This window comes from Macaca thibetana, chromosome 1, assembly GCF_024542745.1.
Source record: "Macaca thibetana thibetana isolate TM-01 chromosome 1, ASM2454274v1, whole genome shotgun sequence".
In the NCBI taxonomy this organism is placed as follows: domain Eukaryota; kingdom Metazoa; phylum Chordata; class Mammalia; order Primates; family Cercopithecidae; genus Macaca; species Macaca thibetana.
The window spans coordinates 122,575,556-122,589,930 of NC_065578.1; the positions used below are offsets into that span (position 1 = coordinate 122,575,556).

The following is a 14,375-nucleotide window of genomic DNA, read 5'->3' on the forward strand; positions in this document are numbered from 1 at the left end:
AGCCTCCCGAGCAGCTGGGACTACAGGCGCCCACCACCTCGCCCGGCTAGTTTTTTTTGTTTGTTTGTTTGTTTTTTTGTATTTTTTAGTAGAGATGGGGTTTCACCGTGTTCGCCAGGATGGTCTCGATCTCCTGACCTCGTGATCCGCCCGCCTCGGCCTCCCAAAGTGCTGGGATTACAGGCTTGAGCCACTGCGCCCGGCCTCTTTTTTCTTTTTTTGAGACGGAGTCTCACTGTGTCGCCCAGGCTGGAGTGCAATGGTGCAATCTCAGCTCACTGCAACCTCCATCTTCCATATTCAAGCTAGTCTCCTGCCCCAGCCTCTCAAGTAGCTGAGATTACAGACATATACCACCACACCTGGCTAATTTTTTTGTATTTTTAGTAGAGATGAGGTTTCTCCATATTGGCCAGGTTGGTCTCGAACTCCTGAACTTAAGTGATCTGCTGGCATGGGCCTCCCGAAGTGCTGGGATTACAGGCGTGAGCCACCGCACCTGGTCAAAACACCATCCTTAATGGCTGCATAATATCCTACTTATGAGTAAAAGATAATTTACTATTATCCTACTGCTGGACATTTAGGCTGCTTCCAGTTTTTCCCTAACAAAATTATCCTTGCAATGAACATTCTGGTGTTTTACAGATTATTTTCTTAGAATAAATCCTTAGAAATAATTCTATCGCAATCCATTCCTGTAATGAGGTTTTTTTTTTTTTAAGTTTTGTTCATCTAATCAATGTAATTTAGCTGTGTTACCTTACTATACCTGTTTTTTAAAACCAATATTATGCTACTATGGGGACTTAGTAAGAAAAAATAAAACACATTTTACTCTTGCCTGATTTCTTTAAGATTTTTAATCATTAATTTTTTCTCTCTCTTTTTTTTTTTTTTTTTTTTTTTATTTTTGAGATGGAGTTTTGCTCTTGTCACCCAGGCTGGAGTGCAACAGCATGATCTCAGCTCACTGCAACCTCCACCTCGGTTCAAGGGATTCTCCTGCCTCAACCTCCCAAAGAGCTGGGATTACAGGCACCCGCCACCACGCCCAGCTAATTTTTGTATTTTTAGTAGAGATGGGGTTTCACCATGTTGACCAGGGTGGTCTCAAACTCCTGACCTCAGGTGATCTACCTGCCTCTGCCTCCCCAAAGTGCTGGGATTACAGGTGTGAGCCACCATACCTGGACATTAATTTTCTCGTATGTAAAAGTTGTCAGAATCAAAATGGAGTCACTAATGTTAAGAAAACCCTCACAAATAAGGCCAGATGAAGTCATACTGAAAGGATTTTTACACTTGTATGCATGAAAATGAAAAGGACTCTACAAAACCCACAACCTTATACAAAAGCCATCACAATCTTAGGCAAAAAAGACTTCTACAAGGACATCTGCCCAGCAACTACTTGTTCATCCTCAGACTGGTGTCATCCCTGTTATTAACCCTTGTAGCCAAAGGTAATTATTTCAAAACAATTGTATAATCTTCCTGCTTTTTTCCTTTAAAAACTTTGGTCTTCCTTTATCTCCTTGAATACGCACATCATTTACTATGACATGCAGATTCCCATTGCAATACTCTATTCCCAAATAAACGTCATTTTCTTTTAGAGAGCCTCTCTCTCTGCTTGTTATTTAGGTTAACATATATCAGGTCTAGGCCGTGCGCAGTGTCTCACACCTGTAATCCCAGCACTTTGGGAGGCCGAGGCGGGCGGATCACAAGGTCAGGAGATCGAGACCATCCTGGCTAACACGCTGAAACCCCGTCTCTACTGAAAATACAAAAAAAATTTAGCTGGGCATGGTGGTGGGTGCTTGTAGTCCCAGCTACTCGGGAGACTGAGGCAGGAGAATGGTGTGAACCTGGGAGGTGGCACTTGCAGAGAGCGGAGATGTGCCACTGTGCTCTAGCCTAGGCAACAGAGCAAGACTCCATCTCAAAAAAAAAAAAAAAGAGAAGGTACTTTGTAATATCCTACCCCGCCCTTAAGAAAGTCCTTTGTAATATTCTCCCTTCGCCCTTAAGAAGGTACTTTGTAATATTCTCCCCACCCTTGAGAATGTGCTTTGTAAGATATACCCCCTGCCTGCAAAAAAATTGCTCCTAACTCCACTGCCTATCCCAAATCTGTAAGAACTAATGATAATCCCAACACCCTTTGCTGACTCCTTTTTCAGACTTGGTTTGCCTGCACCCAGGTGAAATAAACAGCCTTGTTGCTCAAAAAAAAATTTTTTTTGTTTGTATTTCTCTTGTTAATCTATCTTTTGTTATGTGGCCTCAGCCATGAACCAATGGGTGAGGAAACAATACTATATATCCTTAGGTCTTGGACATGGAAATCAATAAATATTTATTAAATAAGTAAATTTGTCTTGTTCTTTTTTGTTTACTCTTTTAGACGACCTTTAGAACATTTCCATTAGCCAGGTGTGGTGGCACATGCCTGTAGTCCCAGCTGCTCAGGAGGCTGAGGCAGGATAATTGCTTGAACCCGGGAGGCAGAGGTTGCAGTGAGCTGAGATCATGCCACTGCACTCCAGCTTGGGCAACAGAGTGAGACTCCGTCTCAAAAAAAAAAAAAAAAAAAAAAAAAATTTCTTGGCTTCCTCCCTAAAAAAAAAAATCCAATGGGAATTTAGATGGGAGATGCATTGAAGTTTTTTTGTTTTTTGTTTTTTGTTTTTTTGAGGCAGAGTCTTGCTCTGTCACCCAGGCTGGAGTGCAGTGGCGCGATCTCGGCTCACCGCAAGCTCCGCTTCCTGGGTTCAAGTGATTCTCCTGCCTCAGCCTCCCGAGTAGCTGGGACTACAGGTGCCCGCCATCAGGCCAGGCTAATTTTTGTATTTTTAGTAGAGACGGGGTTTCATCATGTTGGCCAGGCTGGTCTCGATCTCCTGACCTTAAGTGATCTGCTCGCCTCTGCCTCCCAAAGTGCTGGGATTACAGGCCTGAGCCACCGCGCCCGGCCTGCATTGAATTTTTAAACAGATTGAGGACAGGCTAAAATCTTCACAATGTTCAGCCTTTTCATCTAAAATTTAGCATGCCTCTCCTTTTATTCACTGGTGAAAAAATAAGAGTGTTTCTATTAAAGGATGTTTCTAATTTTTTCTCTCTAGTAATAGTTTGACAGTTTGTATTACATAGATCAAACAAGTCCTCAGTAAGACTATGCCTACGAATTGTATTTGTTGATATGGTGCATGGGATCTTTTTTTCTCTACATTCTTTACCTAATTATTGCCAGAATATTAGAGTGCTTTGTTTTGTTTTTTGAGACAGAGTCTTGCCCTGTCACCCAGGCTCAAGTGCAGTGGTGCAATCTTGGCTCACTACAACCTCTGCCTCCCGAATTCAAATGATTCTCCTTCCTTAGCCTCCCAAGTAGATGGGATTACAGGCACCTGCCATCATGCCGGGCTAATTTTTGTATTTTTATTACAGTAGAGATGGGTTTTCCCCATGTTGGTCAAGCTGATCTCTAACTCCGGGCCTCGAGTGATCTGCCTGCCTCGGCCTCCCAAAATGCTGGGATTACAGAAAACAGCACCTGGCATGAGCCGCTGCACCTGGCCTAGAGTGTTTTTTTTCTGAACGACTTCATTAATTCAAGTAGTTTAGTTGAGCATAAAGATTCCATCATCTGCTTTCCTCCCAGAATTTAAGCCACTTATTTATTTACTATCTTACTATATTTGTCAGAACTTCTATAACAACTTCAAATTAGAGGCTGAGAGACTGAATAACAAATGGACAATGGCCAGATCATATGAAAAATTGAACTTTGACCCATGATGTGCAACACCTTGCCCAGGAGATCAACCCTTTATCTACAATAAACAACTCAGGAAGCCAGCCTGCTGTAAGTCAGTCTTAGAGGAAGCCAGCCTGCTATAAGTCAGACTTAGAGGAAGCCAGTTTGCTATCTCTAGTGACAATCCAAGAAGCTAAAAAATAACTTCTGTAACAATTGGCCTAAAATGGCCAGGACTTGATCAATAACTGACGGCTTCCAGAATTTTAGTCCCCATTTCCAACATAGGACCAACCAAGGAAAGCCAAATATGCACCCCTAACCAATCACATAAGACGCTCCACTTCTGGTTAGCCCACCTACAGCTTCCTCATGCCAACAGCTTCCAATCAGGGCTTTTTTCCTCTATAAAGCTTTCCCATTTCTCTGCCTGCCTTTGGATCTCTGCCCAGTTGCCAGTGCTGGTAGCTGACTCCCTTGCTAAAGCAAGCTCAGAATAAATAGCTATTGCTTCTCTCATTTGGTAGGTCTTTTTTTCTTTTATCTTTTAATGACAGAGTCTCACTCTGTCACCCAGAAGTGCAGCGGTGCCATCTCGACTCACTGTAACCTCTGCCTCCCCAGTTCAAGTGATTCTTCTGCCTCAGCCTCCCAAGTAGTTGGGACTACAGGTGTGTGCCACCAGTTCAAGACCAGCCTGGCCAACATGGTGAAACCCCGTGTCTACTAAAAATACAAAAATTAGCCAGGCGTGGTGGGGGGGCGCCTGTAATCCCAGCTACTCAGAAGGCTGAGGCAGGAGAGTCACTTGAACCAGGGAGGCAGAGGTTGCAGCAAGCCGAGATCATGCCAGTACACTCCAGCCTGGGCAACAAGAGCGAATTCCGTCTCAATCAATCAATCAATCAATCAATCAATACTCACACCTGTAATCCCAGCACCTTGGGAGGCTAAGGCGGGCAGATAGCAAGGTCAGGAGCTCGAGACCAGCCTGACCAACATGGTGAAACGTCATCTCTACTAAAAATACAAAAATTAGCCTGGCATGGTGGTGCATGCCTGTATTCCCAGCTATTCAGGAGGCTGCGGCAGGAGAATTGTTTGAACCTGGGAGGCGGAGGTTGCAGTGAACTGAGATCACACTACTGCACTCCAGCCCGGGCGACAGACACACTACTGCACTCCATCTCAAAAAATAAATAAATAAAATTTAAAAATTTTTTAAAAAGACAAAAAGGAGAAATATTATCATCTAATATGAAAAATGATTAGTATAATTATTATATTTAAAAACTGTGGCCGGGCACAGTGGCTCACACTTGCAATCCCAGTTCTTTGGGAGGCCAAGGTGGGCAGATCACTTGAGGCCAGGAGTTCGTGACCAGCCTGGCCAACATGGCAAAACCCCACCTCTACTAAAAATACAAAAATTAGCCAGGGTGGTGGAATCCCAGCTACCCGGGTGGCTAAGGCATAAAAATTGCTCAACCCTGAGACGCGGAGTTTGCAGTGAGCCGTGATCACACCACTGCACTCCAGCCTGGGCAACAGAGCGAGACTCTGTCTAAAAAAAAAAAAAAAGGAAAAAAAAATAGAAAGTATGTTAATAGAATAAAGTAATTTACATAGAATCAAAGGAAGCAAGAATTTGGCAGCATTAGTCTAGTAGTGCTGAGTGTACTGCTGCCAAGGTGAGATAAACTAAACACAACAAATACTAAAACCTCTAGAAAGAATACGCTAGTGTGAATCAGGGTAGGTTCCTCATACTTGTCAAATACATAAAATATCGCTAAAGACCATCTAGCACCCTCTCCTCTGATTCTACGCTCACCTGAGAGGATTCTGATTGTGCACTTGGCCTCTCAGTTACCTTTCCTAGAAAGGATACATGAGACCTTCACCTAGCAACATGACTACTGCACTCGAAATGTGGCTGATCCAGGCACTTTGGGAGGCCAAGGAGGGAGATCACTTGAGCCCAGGAGTTTGAGACCAGCCTGGGCAACATGGTGAGACCCCATCTTTATAAAAAGAAAAAAAAAGAAGAAAGTAACTAAATAAAAATAAAACTCTGTTAAAAAAGAAAGAAAGAAGGAAAGAAAGAAAAGTGACTATCTGAATTGGGATGTGCTGTAAGCATAAAATTCGTCCCAGATTTGGAAGACTTTGTATGAAAAAAAATACAAAAAATCTTACTAATGATTTTTTATATTGATTACATGTAGAAAGTATAATATTTGGAATACATTGGGTTAATTAAAATACATTAAAATTAATTTTACCTGTTTCTTTTTAGTTTTTTAAATATGTCTACTAGAAAATTCTAAATACATCTGTGACTTGCATTTTTTTTTTTTTTTTTTTTTTTTTTTTGAGACAGAGTCTCATTCTGTCACCCACGCTGGAGTAGAGTGGCTCGATCTTGGCTCACTGCAGCCTCTGCCTCCCAGGCACAAACAATTCTCCTACCTCAGCCTCCGGAGTAGCTGGGATTACAGGCACCCGCCACCATGCCTGGCAAATTTTTGTATTTTCAGTAGAAATGGGGTTTCACCATGTTGGCCAGGCTGATCTCCAACTCCTGACCTCAGGTGATCCACCCGCCTCGGCCTCCCAAAGTGCTGGGATTATAGGTGAGAGCCACCAAACCCCACCAACTTGCATTTTTGACAGAATTATATTTCTATTAAAGAGCACCATGGATGCAGCTGGAAACCATCATCCTCAGCAAACTATCACAAGAACAGAAAACCAAATACCGCATGTTCTCACTCATAGGTGGGAATTGAACAATAAGATCACCTGGACACAGGAAGGGGAACATCACACACCAGGTCCTATTGTGGGGAGGGGGGAGGGGGGAGGGATAGCATTAGGTAATATACCTAATGTAAATGACGAGTTAATGGGTGCAGCAAACCAACATGGCTCATGTATACATATGTAACAAACCTGTACATGTACCCTAGAACTTAAAGTATAATAATAAAAAAAAAAAAAGACACACACACAAAAAAAGAGCACCGATTTAGAACACTGAACAATAATACCATAGTCAACGTAAATATACAATCTCCCTGTAAATTAATGAATTGACACCTTGGTTTAGAAATCTGACTTTGGTGAATTTCTTGGCACAAGTCTGTCCCTCATATATTGATCAATTTTTGTATTTACAAACTCAAATACATATTCTCCTTCCATAGCCCTGCAAAATGAAGGATCAAGCCTTCACTGAAGTGAGCAAATCAAAGTTTTGGCATCTTCTGAGCTTTCTAGGCACAAGCTGTCAGTTCAGCCATTTCTCTGCCTGCAATTTCGCTCTTGGTTTATAATCTTGGGTTCAGGCTGTGTTTTTCAAGAGGTAGAGTTGGTAGCATTCATCTTTGTTTTCCTATCACTTATGTTCCTTAAACAAAGGATTTTTAAAATTTGTTAAATATTCTGCATTTTATGCCTTTGATCATAGCTATAAGACTGCTTGCCTTGAAAAGGATTTGTACATAATTCTCCATGGTTTTTTTCTTAATATGTTAATTACAAACTGCTTATAAAAATTGAGTACATAAAGACCTGAAAGACAGCAGTTATTTACAGTCATGTAAAGCAAAAATGGCAAGTGACATCTAATTAATAGCTAATAACCTAATGATATGGAGTGGAAGCTTGATAACTATTACAGCACACTGTATTTTATTATCAAGGACAGAGCCTTAGAGACAGACCACAGAATTGATATTTCATCATTATGCGATGGCCTACATTATATGACCTCTTATTTGTCCCTCAACTCCAATAGCAACCTCAAGGCTGATATAGAATAGCAGTGGAAAGGAAAATAGATGACACAAAAAGAAAAGTAGGTTTGTCATGGGACCAGTGTAGTGCTTTGGCCTCATAGCAGAGACCAGATGGTAGTAGCTCCTCTCTCAGCAAGTAGCTCCTCAATGTCCTACGGGTTGTAAACAACAAATTCACATTGTCTTCACCTGCTAATAATTATTTTTTTAAATACTGTGGCAACATCAAAACAATACTGAAAATACAATCCCTCAATATAAGAAGAAAAAAAAATTTCCTAAATATTTAGTCCGTCGAAAGAAAAAGTCTTTTCTGAGAAATGCTATTACCCAGTAGAAAATCTTGGCTTCTTAAAATCCAAGAATATTCTCATCTCTTTTTTGTTTGTTTGTTTTCTGAGACAGAGTCTCACTCAGTCGCCCAGGCCTGAGTGCAGTGGCACGATCTTGGTTCACTGTAACCTCCACCTCCCAGGTGCAAGCGATTCTCCTGCCTCAGCCTCCTAAGCAGCTGGGACTACAGGCACGTGCCACCACGCCCGGCTAATTTTTGTATTTTTTAGTGGAGACGGGGTTTGACCATATTGGCCGGGCTGCTCTCCAACTCCTGACCTTCTGATCCACCCGCCTCGGCCTCCCGAAGTGTTGGGATTACAGGCGTGAGCCACAGCGCTAGGCCTCTTATTTTTAAATAAAGTAAATGGCCCTCATTTTACGCAATTTTGTGACTTTGTAAAAGCCAATGAAAATGCCTGAGAAACTACTGACATTAGTTTTACTGCAGTTAAATATTTGCTAACTTTGCCGGGCGCCGTGGCCCCTGCCTGTAGTCCCAGCTACTTGGGAAGCTGAGGCAGGAGATGGCTCGAGCCCAGGAGTTCTGGGCCGTAGTGTGCTATACCAATCGCGTGTCCACACTAAGTTCGGCATCAATATAGTGACCTCCCAGGAACAGGGGACCACGAGGTTGCCTAAGGGAGGGGTGAACTGGCCAAGATTGGAAACGGAGCAGGTCAAAACTCCCCTGCGGATCAGTAGCAGGATCGTGCCTGTGAATAGTCACTGCACTCCAGCCTGGGTAACAGACCCTGTCTCTCTCTCTAGATAGAGAGATGATAGATAGATGATTGATTGATTGAGCATATATATATGCTAATTCTATAGAAACATGTAACTGTCCTTTGACGTTTTAATAAAAATTGTGTATACAAGATTTCAAATTTAATTATTCTCTTCTTCCATAGCATCAAGGACACCTTTCGGTTGCACAAGAAAAACTGAAGCAAATATTCTCTAAAAGGTGACTGATTCCAATAAAACGTATAATTTTTGTACGTTTAGTAGAGACGGGGTTTCATCATGTGGTGGCACGCACCTGTAGTCCCAGCTACTCTGGAGACTGAGGCAGGAGAATCGCTTGAACTCAGGAGGCGGAAGTTGCAATGAGCCGAAATCGTGCCACTGCACTCCAGCCTGGCAACAGAGCGAGACTCCGTCTCAAAAAAAAAAAAAAAAGTATAATTTGATGACAGTTTTCTTCAATAGTTTAAGACACTTCTAACAAACTATAATTTAGTCGTCCTAATTAACAGAAGAAAAATGTTAATACTCTCACACAGTGACCTCTACAAAGTTTCCCTCAGTGGATCCATTCTTTCCTTCGGAAAGAGAGGAAAAAGATTCTACATATGTATCTTAAAGCTCTTAATCACTTTACATGTGGGCTACATGTCATTTTTCAACGGTTTCCCTCTGGGTAGTTGGTTGCTCCAATATTTTCCAGAACTGATTCGTTCTTAGGTACCAACTTGACTGTTCAATTCAGCAATGCTGGCTTTAAAATAGAAGAAAAGGCCGGGCGCGGTGGCTCACGCCTGTAATCCCAGCGCTTTGGGAGGCCAAGGCGGGCGGATGATGAGGTCAGGAGACTGAGACCATCCTGGCTAACACGGTAAAATCCCGTCTCCACTAAACATACAAAAAATTAGCCGGGCGAGGTGACGGGCGCCTGTAGCCCCAGCTACTCGGGAGGCTGAGGCGGGAGAATGCCGTGAACCCAGGAGGCGGAGTTTGCAGTGAGCCGAGATGGCGCCACTGCACTCCAGCCTGGGCGACAGAGCAAGACTACGTCTCACAAAATAAATAAATAAATAATAAAATAAAATAGAAGAAAAATAGGAGTAGAAACAACGTGGAATAGTAGGCTAGCCCCTGGGGACAAGAAGAGAAGTCCCCTTAGCAGAGGTCACCTAAGTGCAAACTTGAACCAGACTGTGCACAAACAAGTGACAGAAGCGAAAGTGGCCTCAGCTGCAAACGCAGCACTTCATAAACCACACACATGATCAGCCCTCATTTCCACCTTAGAGAACTTGAAAACTTACCTAACTCCACCATTTATAGCTGCTGAGCAGGTGGATGATATTCGTCAATGTGGGGTTTAGAATAATGCAATACTTGAAATAAAATTAGAAAGAAAATAAGGCCAGGCACGGTGGCTCACGCCTGGAACCCCAGCACTTTGGGAGGCCGAGCAGGAGGATCGCATGAGTTCGAGAGTTCGAGATCAACCTGGGCAAGAGAACAAGACTCCATGTGTATTTAAAAAAAAAAAAAAATTAAGAAAACAAAAGCTTTGTTAATCGTTAAGCAAGGATTACGAAATGGAAAAGACAGGAAAGAAAAGGAAGGTCCTAAAGACCTGACCCACGAGTTTCAGTCCAAGTAAGCTGGACCTGCCCAGAGGAAGCGAAGCGGAAGTAAGATCCAAAGCGCTTTCCCCAGGCCTCCCGCGCTCCGCGCATGCGCAAGTCTCTGACTTTGACCGCTTTGGCGGGCGCTAGCCAGCCGTAGGTTATCTAGGGGCGGAGGACCGGCCGGGATCACGTGACCGGGGTTGCGGCATTTCTGGCCCAATCCAAGACGGTTTCGGAAAGCACTCTGTAGAGCAATTCGGGTTGCCGGGATCCTTTTCGAGTCTTGACCTCCACTATTGCTTCTGGCTTTTCGACTCTGTTCTTGAATCTAAAAATTTGCCTTCGCAGAAATTGTTGCCTGTGTTCCAGGAATTACATTACAGACACACTCTAAAGTGATCAGCACTTTTTTTTTCCTCCATCGACTAAAATAACATTGCCCTCTCCGCAAGACGCTCGAATTCTATTCTATTGCTTGAGATTCCAGAATCGCTGGAGGGCGCCCTGTTATAAAAATAGCACTCCCCCAGAAAAAAGTTTTATCTGTATCTCAGGGGTTGAGGATTGGAGAAATAAAGATGAAAAATTTTTAAAGGCAAGTGTCCCCTAGGACGATGACAGATAACGTACCTGGAAACGTACCCCCAAAGGTCACTTTGTCAGTTTAAGCATTTAAAATCTCCCAATCTGTCTATTCAAGCCCATCAAAAATCTGAAGTAGTGATGTGAGATAACATGTGGTTGGCCCAACCCAATGGAGTGTGACGGGGAAACAGGGCTTAGAGGAATTTAATCTTAAAACTGGAGTCCTTTCCTCATTTCCCTGAAATAAAGGGAATTGGGTAAAAAGCAAAATGGATGAGGCTGAGTTCTAGAGCTCTAATCCTTCACGTACTGAATGCTACAGCCCAGGAAGCCTAGCAGTGGTTCATGTCACATACCCCCAATATACATGGCTTGGTAAAAATACTTGTTGGCAGGCCGGGCACGGTGGCTCACGCCTGTAATCCTATCACTTTGGGAGGCTGAGGCGGGCGGATCACAAGGTCAGGAGTTCGAGATCAGCCTGGCCAACATGGTGAAACCCCATCTCTACTAAAAATACAAAAATTAGCTGGGCATGGTGGCACGCGCCTGTAATCCCAACTACTCAGGAGGCTGAGGCAGGAGAATCATTTGGACCAGGAAGGCGGAGGTTGCAGTGAGCCGAGATCGTGCCACTGCATTCCAGCCTGGGCGACAGAGTAAGACTCTGTCTCCAAAAAAAGGAAAAAAAAATGTGTTGGTAAAATTATCCAATTTACTGAAAAAATTTCTCACCCGTAATCCTTTTCAGAAAGATTTAACTAATTCCCCACAGATAATAAATCCTCCGCACTCCAAAATTGAGTTCGTTTTTAACTCAGCATATTCTCAGAAAAGTGGCCGGTGGTAGAGCAGAGTGCAACACAGCTCAAAGCGCTGAACTCACAGGAGCTTCGCTGCAGACTTGCAGTGACAGGGACTGCTGCTTCCCTTAGTTTCCTCTGGTGCTGCTGCCATTGGTTCTCTAGTAGTTTCAACTGCAGTTCCTTCCATTACACTTACAGATTCTTCTACGGACCCCAGAATGCCGCAGTCACAGCTCTCTATATAAATGGCTTTGAAAGCCACTGACTACACTGTTGGTGTCTACTTAGTGCCAAGAGAAATGGACTCTGGGAGAAAATCCCTCCAAGTGGGAGAAACCCTGTAGCCCCTGTGAGCTAATTCTGGGGAGTGACTCTAGCCAGGAAAAGTCACAACCAAAGCGGAAAACAGATTGTAGCCTTCGTCATCAGCAAGATGGTGCAGTTTATTTAATAGAAAAATTATCAGTATGCTGCCATGAAAAACATTTAAAAAAATTTTTTTTAATAGGAGGCCGGTCATGGTGGCTCACGCCTGTAATCCCAGCACTTTGGGAGGCCGAGGTGGGTGGATCACCTGAGGTCAGGACTTTGAGACCAGCCTGGTCGACAAAGTGAAATCCCATCTCTACTAAAAATACAGAAAATTAGCTGGGCGAGGTGGCAGGCGCCTTGTAATCCCAGCCACTCTGGAGGCTGAGGCAGGAGAATCGCTTGAACCTGAGAGGCGGAGGTTGCAGTAAGCCGAGATCGCGCCATTGCACGCCAGCCTGGGCAACAAGAGTCAAACTCAGTCTAAAAAAATAAAAATAAATAAAAATAAAAATAATAATAGGGAGAAGTTTACAGTGTCAAAGTTACTTCTTGAAGCTACCACAGGTAGTTTTCACTAGAGCTATATGCCTATTTGGTGGCTTGTGTCAGTATTAACCATTAACATGGATGTGTCCATATTATAAGTGACCAAGTCCAAACAAAAATTTGAATTATTTGTAAATATTCATAAAGTTAGAAAAGGTCATACCTGCTTCTGATTCTTTATTAACCCGGGTTTTGGAGTATTTATTTATTTATTTAAGACGGAGTCTTGCTATGTTGCCCAGGCTGAAGTACAGTGGCAGTCTTGGCTCACTGCAACCTCTGCCTGCTGGGTTCAAACGATTCTCCTGCCTCAGCTTCCGGAGTAGCTGGGATTACAGGTGAGCCCCACCACGCCTGGCTAATATTTGTATTTTTGGTAGAGACGAGCATTCGCCATGTTGGCCAGGCTGGTCTGGAACTCCCAACCTCAGGTGATCTGCCCACCTCTGCCTCCCAAAGTCCTGGGATTACAGGCCTCAGCCACCGCACCGGACCCCAGGGTATTATGGGATAACCCTACTTCAGGGTCTTACTATCCAAAAATGTGACTAGAATTATATGAAATAAAGTATTTTAGGTTAGGTGCGGTGGCTCACCCCCATAATCCCAGCACTTTAGGAGGCCGAGACGGTCAGGTCTCTTCAGGAAAGGAGTTCGAGACCAGCCTAGGCAACATGGTAAAACCCCATGTCTACTAAAAATAAAAATTAAAAAAAGCCAGGTGGGGCATAGCGGCATGTATCTGTAATCCCAGCTACTCAGGAGGCTGAGGCAAGAGAATCCCTTAAACCTTGGAGGCAGAGGTTGCAGTGAGCCAAGACCGTGCCACTGCACTCCAGCCTGGGTGACAGAGCAAGACTAGTCTCAAAAAAAAAAACAATTCTCCTGGAGATCAACTCATTTTGTAATTTCCATTGTGTGGTGTAACCATTCTCCTTCAAGTTAGGGTTAGTAATACAAGTAACTACCTCAGGTGGAAGTACCCATGCCAGGTTCTCAAATCTTAGGCTGAATTAGTACATGAAAAAGGCATGCAGTAATAGAATTCTATAATTAAGCAACAGCTGCAGAATATCATTGCATCCAGTACTAGAAACGAGAGGGGAAATTTTCAGCAACTGAAAGCATGTCACATTCCAAAGCCTCTCTTTAAAATATAGAACAAACTCTCTCTCTCTCTCTCTATATATATATATATATTTTTTTTTTTTTTTTTTTTGAGACAGAGTCTCGCTCTGTCGCCAGGGCTGGAGTGCAGTGGCCAGATCTCAGCTCACTGCCAGCTCCGCCTCCCGGGTTCATGCCATTCTCCTGTCTCAAGTAGCTGGGATTACAGGCACCCAACACCTCGCCTGGCTAATTTTTTGTATTTTTAGTAGAGACAGGGTTTCACTGTGTTAGCCAGGATGGTCTCGATCTCCTGACCTCATGATCCGCCCGTCTCGGCCTCCCAAAGTGCTGTGATTACAGGCTTGAGCCACCGCGCCCGGCCTGAACAAACTATATTTAAAGGTGTCTTCAATCACACTCTCTCACTGAATTGCTTCATTATCTAACAACTTCATCAAAAACTTTGTGTGGTTCTGCCATTCTCTGTAACCAAGAGGTGAAAGGCTTTGAATTTTTTAAAGACAATAATACCTGCAAAAAACATATTAATTTCAGTAAATAATACCCTTAGTTGAAAATACTTCAATATTTTCCATCTCTCAGGAAGCAGAGTTCAATAATTAAAATACCTTTTCAATATTAAACTGTAAAGCAATCATGAAAACATTATTATACTTGTGCCTTGACTATAAAATTCCAGTTGTCTACATATGAAACATTTTAAAAATCACTTACCATAGGGAAACCA

At 43.2% G+C, this 14,375-nt stretch overlaps 1 long non-coding RNA gene across 2 annotated transcripts in view; it reads right to left on the bottom strand.

The window, feature by feature from the left end:
- The window catches only part of LOC126932842 (uncharacterized), a 42,884-nt gene extending 32,534 nt beyond the window's left edge, over positions 1–10,350 (bottom strand). For both annotated transcript variants that reach the window (XR_007718343.1, XR_007718344.1), the window contains exon 1: positions 9,957–10,350. This is a non-coding gene — a long non-coding RNA (uncharacterized LOC126932842). The remainder of the gene's footprint in view (positions 1–9,956) is intronic.
- Between the last annotated feature and the right edge of the window lie 4,025 nt (positions 10,351–14,375).